The following is an 8,896-nucleotide window of genomic DNA, read 5'->3' on the forward strand; positions in this document are numbered from 1 at the left end:
CTCTTCTGCTTCGTCCTAAAAAGGGCTCTATCAGCAGTCCTAGAAAGCACTTGACTGCATTTCAGTTAATGTTTTTTGCATTCAAATCCATAAATCTCATATATTCCACTTCAAGACAGTTCTTGACGGTTTCACTCATGCTGAATAGTACTTTCTCTCAGCTACATTAACAGCTCTGCTTGAGTAAGCTCTTTATGAGTGGTTAGAAGAGTGAGAGGAGACCTTCTGGCTTCTAAACTGAGGTTTCAAGTCAGAGAAAAGCAGTAAATACAGATTTGAACTGTCCCACTTTCCTCCCCACCTCAAATAAATACAACTACAGCAGAAAAAAAAAAAGGCCGAGTCCTACAGTTTGAAGATGAGATTCCCTTTAACCTCCTAATGGACTGCATCCTGGGGTCTGTCAGTAGCATCACACACACATCCCCATTATCCACCATGAAAGATCAAGCAGAGAATGGGGGAGAGAATTGATTTCCTGTCCGCAGAGTGGCAGCTCCAGCACAAGTCAATGTTATCTGCAGCACTGAAGTGGAGCAGGGCACTTTAGGACAGAGGCATAATGCTTTATCTGCTCACATAAATACTTTCAGATAAAAGAAATTGGATTTAAATAACATTCCAACTGTGACACCAACTGACAGGAGTCATGGTGTGCCCAAGATAAGGCCACATCCTTTACCCTCTGCAATAAAAAGGAGAGAAAAGGCCTTGTTCAAGTTAAGACTGATACATCAGCTTCATCTGTGAGTTATCCATCACTCCATGAGCCTTGTGTCTGGATCTACATGGACATGTGAAGGCAGGAGGAAAATTCACCGGAAGATTTACGTTTCAACGCCACACCATTTTGTTGATCATCAGCTTTTTCTTTGAAGACATTGACAAAGAAACCAGTTCAGCAAGATACCTGAGCAAGCCCTTCAGATACTCTGTTCCATGCAGACTTTGTGAAACCATGCTCACCACCTCTGAGTTTTGACTAGGGGGATGGGCTCTTCTTCGGGCCCCTTCCGTCACCTCTCTGGCAGCATGGTTGCATTCCTCTTCCCACTGCCCACTTCACTTGGACATCTCTGTGTGAGATCAGCTCCTGTTGGCAAAATTCCCATCTGGCTTTACTTGAGGTTTTTTGTCTTAAAAAGAAGGAACAGATCCCCAGTTCTTATCCCTGCATCATCTGGAAAATGTCAGATTGTCATTTGCTGAGAATTTGCACAAGGGAAGATTTTATTAAGCTGAAATGAGAAAAAGGAAGAACACATCAGTTTGTTCCCAAAACTTAACATGGGTATTGGCTGGGTATTGTGAAATTCTGCCAGCCTTGACTTCATAGAACAAGAAAGGAAAACTCAAAAGACATAGCAGGTAGGAGTAACTTCAAAAACACAAGGGTAGAGAGGACTTACCTTTGAATATGCCTTTATGAACGAATACCAAGGATGCAGACAGCCAGAGGGAGGACAAATTGCCTTGCACAGTGTAGTACATATGTATCAAAATAGTTCAGTACAAATAGGGATCTGACTTAGATACGATCATATCATGTCTTTTCAGAAGTTCCTGTAGCTTCCCCTAACAGCTCTCCAGGCAAAGACTGATTCAGAAGGGCATCTGAGCACGTGCATAACTCTTAGCAGGTGTCTGGTCCTGTTGAAAAGTATACAACTAGATTGCTTTAATGAACTGAAGTCAGTAGCTGCATGAAATAAATGGGGAATGCTCATAACCAGAAAGCACTACAGCAAATAAACCCTGAAACAACCCAGACAATTTGTCAGACTTCTCTTATATTTGAAAGGTAACATTAAAGGCATAAACTTTATCGCTGCAAGATAAATGCACCATTTCTAAGACTACATCCTGACCCTGTCAAGTCAACATGAAAAATGGGTGCAGACAAAAATTAAAACAGCAGGAGGGACTTGATACAAATTGTGATTGTATAATATCTCAACTAAGTACTTTGTGACTCAGAGTTACTGCTGTTTCACAACATTAACAAAGGTTCCACTCAAATATTTTTAAAGTAAAAGCATTCATGTTTTTTCCTCTTATCAGTGGGAAAAAAACTAGGCCAAATCGTGAAGATAAAATTCCATTTAAATGGTTGGGTTTTTTCCTGGAACATGAAAAACAGCAAACCCCTGCCCAGTAGATAGATTACGGACAGTCCAGCTTTTTATAGTGCCTAACACCTTCGGTCCATGACCTTCTAGACGTCAGAAGATACACCTGAAATATAAATTTTAAATACTAGTATAAATAATATCAACACACGTGATTGTTAAGGTGTCAGCTGACTACTGACTACAGTGTGTTGATAAATGGCTTTCAGCCACTTTGGTATAGACTGAAATAAGTAAACACAAGTTCACAAAAGGAATAGACAAATTTGTAGAAAACTTGTCCATAAAGTGATACTAGACGGACTACCCAAGATATTAAAAGGACTAGGCTTGCATGCTTCCCCAGTAAACCAACTTCTCTGCTGCTGGTAGAGAGGAAATACTAGACTAGAATGACCACTGGTCTAAACAGTATGGTGTTTCTTACGTTATCATTTATAACTATTCATAACTATTTAAGCCTAGCAAAACAATTCCATTCTGAAAAAACCTCTGTTTACAAAAGTTTGTCTATCCTCTGGTAAGGAAAGGCAGCAGCATGTACACCCACACACTGTAGTGTCTAAAATTTCAATTCAAGTTTTGTAAACACTTCAACACATGGAGTCCTGCTGAATCTACAGTGATGATGCAAACCCTTTCAAAATTTCATATACCTGCTGAACTTTCTGGCATACATATACCTGTTTTGCTAAGACATCTTTTGCAGACCTCTCAGGACCAATCTACAGATGACCGTGTGCCTCAGTTTGAAAAATTTTGTATCTTGTGAGAAAGAGGGAAAGTTGCGGTTCATGAGTAAGACATCTGAATACAGCTAAGTACTTGTGAGCCAGTAATTGCATTATAGTCATTGGAGATACAGTTATTAGTTCAGTTGCCCAAACACTGGGCTTTGCCGCCACCAAAAGTGCCTATGTCTGGGACAGTGTGGACCTGGAGATTCAATAAAAAGTTTTCAGGAGACCATACCTTGCTTGGAGCAACAGATGGAAGCCAGACAAAGTCAGGATGCCTGTGAGCATCTCAGTACTGAATGCTCAAAACAGCTGAGTGATGCCTCTGGTCAATTTAGAGAACAGTCTACCCTACCACGTAAGAGACAGCTACTGGCTACATGGCTGAATGATGCCCGAAGTTTAATGACAGAATTGAGTCAATTGGTGGTTCATTTGCCCAAGCAGAAGTGTGTGGTGCCATTGGAATTGTTCCAGGGTGTCTGAGACATCCACACAGGGCTGATAAACAGATATGTGTCTATCCAGAGCACCAGCCATACAGCAAGGGTAACCTGGACATCTTGGGTATGCTTAGAAACCTATGAAGAAGCAATTGACTCCTGCTTCCAGTCTACTATAACAGGAGTTGAACATTTCACTTACAGGTACACACCAAAGTCTATGTAGTTTTACATTGAGTAGAAACCAGACCAGAAGGCTCTTTCTTGATGATGAATGTCTATCCAAAGAAAACTACAGCTGTGACCCACAGGTCTTGATAATGACCTCTGATACTCCTAAATGTAATATATTTTAAATGTTCTGATTGCAGACAATAAAGCACTGCCTCCACCTCACAAAAGCATGTTACATTGGCAGCATCAAATGGTAAATAAGATGGGGCAGTTGGACTTTGAAAAGAAGACCTACATAGAAGCAGATTTCCCATGCGTTTAGAAGAATAAATATGTATTTATCAATAGTGTCTAATCAATCTGGTTGATTGCACTGAGTTAGCATACTGCACCTTTATTTTTAGTATGTGCTGCCATTATGGCAGTAAGCTGCCACTGCACAGCAGTTCCTATTTCAGGTTAAACACAATTTAGTTACAGCCAAATATTTCAGGATAATTTCAGTAGAAGATTTAGTGCCAAATTCTATCATAGGAGATCAAACCTAAATCCACAATATATAATTCAAGGCCCAGCCTTTACCATATGAAGTAATACTCAGAGTATGATCAGCCTAGCAAAGATTGCAACTCTGCACAGCCTTGTCCTTTTGTGTTGATGGAGTCAACGCAAATGATGTTGACTATGGCTGTGTAGCTGAAGGCTCACCTGTCCTGATGGTTTTTTGCCCTTCTCTGTTTCCATTAGCTGCTTCTCCACAGAGAAACAACTTAGTCTAACACAACAACAGCTTTTGCTTTACATCCATTTTCAGCTGTAGAAATATTGTCTGTGGAAAACAAAAGTGAGTTTTCTATCAAAGAGGATGAACATTGCACACTATGTTCCAGCATCTTTAAAATAGGTCACAATTTCTGACAGTCTCAGTCTCTCCTCTTTCATGGCATTGTTCCATGGGAAGAGAAACAGAGGGAAGATTGACCTTGTGAGGCTCCAAACACAAGAGTGTTTGTAGAAAAGGAGCAGTTGCTTATTATGACTTTTCTGATCTGTCAGAGAAGAGCACATGGTCAGAACAAGAGAAGTCTAGCCAGGCAATAAATATGGAGTGAAAAAATACATTAACACACTCACTTACCACACACAATGTCACATAAATCACGTGGAATACCGTTCTCTCTGGCTGAACTGTAACTGAGTGTAGTGAGTTTAGCTTTCTAGCCGTCAAGACTGTTTGCATGTCTAAGAGCCTGTTAAGAGCTGAGATGTGAGGTTGACCTCCTTTCTATACAGATCTCCGCTGAGGGCAGCAACAGCCATATTTTTACCCAGTGCTGGGCAAAGGGTTGCAGACAAGACACACTTAAATTCTGAGCTCTCATTTGCACATTATACCCTTTTTTGTTAGGTTTCCTCCTGTATGATAATTTATGAAAGTTGAAAATAATTATTTATTCTTTCTGTATACAGAAACTCAACACCAAGACACTGCAAACACTGCTTCTTTCTGACCTTAGAAGGAAGTAAGAACTGGTGGGGTTAAGGAAGTTAACAAGGTTGCCTTTCTGGGGCTTGGTAGTGACTGCAACCACCAAGAAGCATTGTGTATGCTCAAATGTCTAATCTGCCATTTCAAGGCATTGTTGTCTGACTTATCTTCTGATTGTGGTTCCACTTTATTTCATTCACAATTACAATTTTTTTTTTTATTTGAATTCTCCTTCTTTTTTTTTTCACTAAAGTCAGACCTCCTGTTAGCTCTTTCTTTTAACAGAGAAAAAAGTGTTTGAAGCTTCCTTTTTCCTGACCTCTCTACTACAGCTTTATACCCTCTCTTTAAACCACCCTTGTGATACACCAACAGACACTTTCCATCTTATGGAGGAAAACATCCTTAAAAACTAAAATCAGAAAACTCTTTCTACTAGTGTCAGTGAGCCATGATACCACTCTCGAAGGTATATCAGTGATATGTGTGGACATTACAAATGAAAAGTAATGCCCTAGAACTTCTGCTTGTTCTGAGAATATTAACCTTCCCTCCAATGTGATTAAATCCTACTAAGCCACCAACACCATCTGCTGCATACGTTTTGTTTTCTAATTTCTCAAAGGGAAAATTTGGAAAAAAGTCATCTGGAGTGATATGGTTTGAAGCTGGCTTCTCCTCATCACAAGAATTCTGCCCCCCCCCCCAAAACCAAGGGAGAAGGGGAGAAAAAAAAAACCAAGAGAACCGAAACAAGAGAGAGGCAGCTAAAGCAATATACATATAAATATATTTACACTTATATTACATTTATATACAATTGAAATATATGTACAATTTCAAAAGGAAAAGGGAAAGGGAAGGGGGAAGGGAAAAAGGAACACAAACAAAATAAAATATACATGATCAATAGCCCAAGATCTAGCAACTAAAAGAATTAGCAAAAGAATATCTTACTACTCTCCAACAGAAAGTTGGGACAACAGAAAGTCGCACTGGAACGATCGCCGGCAACCTCTGTCTCCCAAGGTCGGCAAGGCCTAACCAGGCCTCACTCCCCAACACGGCAGACTCAACAGCAGGGAACCTGCACCTCCAAGCCGCCGGAAGGAAAGAGCGCGAAGGCCTTTCCTCCTTTCTTCTTATACTCCGGCTTACATAAAAATCGTAGGGAATACCGGGTAGATCTGGGCACTTCCTTGGTTACAAACTGGTCACCAAGGAAGGCCCAGACTAAACTACCACACTGGAGTTATTTAAGTTCTTTCTTATGCTCAGTGCAAGCATAAAAGGCAAAGAAAAGCAATGAGAAAAATAAGATTAAATTTGCTTTAGTGACATTTTTCCACAGGGCAAAGGGAAGTTGAGAGGAAAAGGAGCTCTGGCAATTCGTTTTGTCTTGCACCCTGCTCTGGAAGCCCTTATTTATACATAACCTGAACTTCTGAGGGGCTACAGAAGTGTGCTGTTAAGAGCACAAAGATAGAATATAAAAAGCATAGGCTACCATTTCCCATTAAGGATTGTGCAGCCTCTGCTTTCTGATGTTCTGCATCTCCAACCTGTACCAATGCAATTCCTTTGCATTCCCAAAGCATAAGCCTACTCTTTTTACACATAAATTATGCTGGGGTGAGTTGTTATTGCACAAATGAATGAGACTGCCAAGAATATGTCTTAAAAAATCATAGTAACTATATTGTGGTAAGTGCATAATACCACACTATTTAGTGATAGACCATAATCCTCATTCCAAATCATTATGGTCTATCATATCAATAGAGCTTCAAAACACCAGGAAGAGAGAGACCACAGTGGTTTCCCTGGAGCCAGTCTGTAGTACTGTAAAATACAGCTGTTACATGGAGACAACTTCAGGTCAGATATTTACAGTTGCTGAAAATTTTTTAAAAGAAATCACTTAAAAAAATATAGTAAGCATCCTTGTGAAAGAATAACTGCATATATTTATATAAACACATCACTGCATTAGTCTGCCTCATGGAATAATGGGATTTCAGACTCATGAAATCCAAGAGATATCTTGCAGCAATTTTTTGACATAGATATCCAAATTATACTTGAATGCAGTTTCCCTTGCTAGTCAAAAGTTTGGGTGCCAATTTTGTTATTTGACATGATTTCATGGCACAGCTTTATAAAATGTCTTAGGTACTTGCTTATTCTAAGGGATGTGGATAACCTTAATTTTGCAAGGCAAAACTGTCCATCATGCAAGCATTGTAAAAGTAAGTTTGATAATTTACATGTCACCTATACTTTAAAAACAGAAATGTGTTGAATAAATCTGGTAATTGATCACTCTACCCAGATGCTTGGATCAGTAAAATCAAATTCTAAAATTCATAGATTTTTCTCACAAAAGTCACAACGACAGTACATCACTGCTACAATACATCAAAGAGTAGCATACAGCTTCTTAGCTTGAGCACAGCTCTACATGTGTGTTCATGTATGCAACCCTGAAGGCCTAAATTCATCTTGACCATTGATCCATCAGTAACAGAACACACAGAATTTAAGATTTCTTTTTCCCTAGGAAAGTCATTGTTGTTACACTTCAGCTGCTTATTAAGCAAATGTCATGTACCACTACATCCTAGCACACTTCAAGGTTCCCTCTATCTCATAACAATTTGTCCATATTCCTGGTGACTACAGTCCTTGTGGTTGTGCCAGGAGTATGTCTTGTGGTGAGGCACCTTGGCTGGGCTTTGTTTTGCAAAGAAATTTATTTCCTCATTTTACAGCCTTATGCATCATTCTTCATTTTACAAGCAGGGTGGAGACCCCCACGAAGATGAGATGTGTATCTCAGGAGGCTCTCCAAATGAGCAGTGTTTGCAAATAAATAAATCACCCCGGAGCTCAGAGGTTTGCTTTATAAATACACGAGTGCACACACATGCTCACAGTTCCTCCTTCCATCTAAGGCTTTCTTTGTTCTCCATCATTTCTCAGGGAGTGCAGTATATCTATTCAGTTCCTACCCAGACTTTTCACCCACTAAATCACTGGAAAGCATTTTTTCTTGACCTTTGGGAACCTTACAAAAAGTGACTCCTTCCTTTATTTTCTTAGCAGGTTTAGTTGGGATTTTTACTGCTCACAACCAAAGAAAAGACGTGGTGGTAACAAAATAGAAATAAAAAAAAGACGACATCAGTCATTAAAAAATGCAGCTTTTACTGTCATTGCAAAACAAAACCTGTCAGGATGCTCATACTCAATGTGTTAATTTAGGACTACTTCCCTAAACTTGGCTCTTCCATATCTACATACTTTACGTAGAAAAATGGCAATGAGCTCCCAAGTTCCCCAAAGGAAAGCCCTAGTTCCCCAGGGGAAAGCTATAAACATCTAATGGTTTCTTTCCATATGGGCTGCATAACTCAAATATCACAGCCCCATCCCATGGCAGGTATATTGAGCTCTTCCTGAGCATGGCAGAGGTGCTGGACCCTAAGCTGAAGCTTGTCTGACAGGAGACTAGACTATGAATAAGTGTCTACAATATCCAAAAGGAAGAAAGCACTTCTTATTTCTCAGAGTGCAATTGCTTCAGGGTGCCTAAGGAAGCCAGTAAGCACTAGGTTTAAAATAAACCCAAAGTAAGCACATTTTATCTGAAGCACAAGCACAATATGCGATTTCTTCCAAAGAGCAGTGTGGAGCCCAAAAGCACTAATTGGATCCTCAAAAGAAACTCTTCAAACTTCCTGTTTCAAACTTCAAACTTCCAGTCATGTGGACATGACTGTCCACTTCCTGTCCATGACTTTCCTATCCATGACTGCTAAAAAACATCCTTTCTTGGATGGAAGAAACCTCAAGCTGCTGGCTGTGAGAAGTGGAGAGGATAAACCATGGAAAGAATCACACAAAAGAGCAGTCAGGGACTTT

General features: G+C 39.8%; 1 long non-coding RNA gene across 1 annotated transcript; it reads right to left on the minus strand.

Moving 5' to 3' along the window:
- Nucleotides 1-1,574: 1,574 nt before the first annotated feature.
- On the minus strand, nt 1,575-5,970 carry LOC108502934. Its single transcript, XR_001876665.1, has 3 exons — nt 5,930-5,970; nt 4,192-4,312; nt 1,575-1,650 (listed from the first exon to the last, which is right to left on the minus strand). It is a non-coding gene; the product is annotated as an uncharacterized LOC108502934 (long non-coding RNA).
- Between the last annotated feature and the right edge of the window lie 2,926 nt (nt 5,971-8,896).

The sequence above is a fragment of the Lepidothrix coronata genome, unplaced genomic scaffold (assembly GCF_001604755.1).
Source record: "Lepidothrix coronata isolate B3197 unplaced genomic scaffold, Lepidothrix_coronata-1.0 Scaffold126, whole genome shotgun sequence".
Taxonomy (NCBI): Eukaryota; Metazoa; Chordata; class Aves; order Passeriformes; family Pipridae; genus Lepidothrix; species Lepidothrix coronata.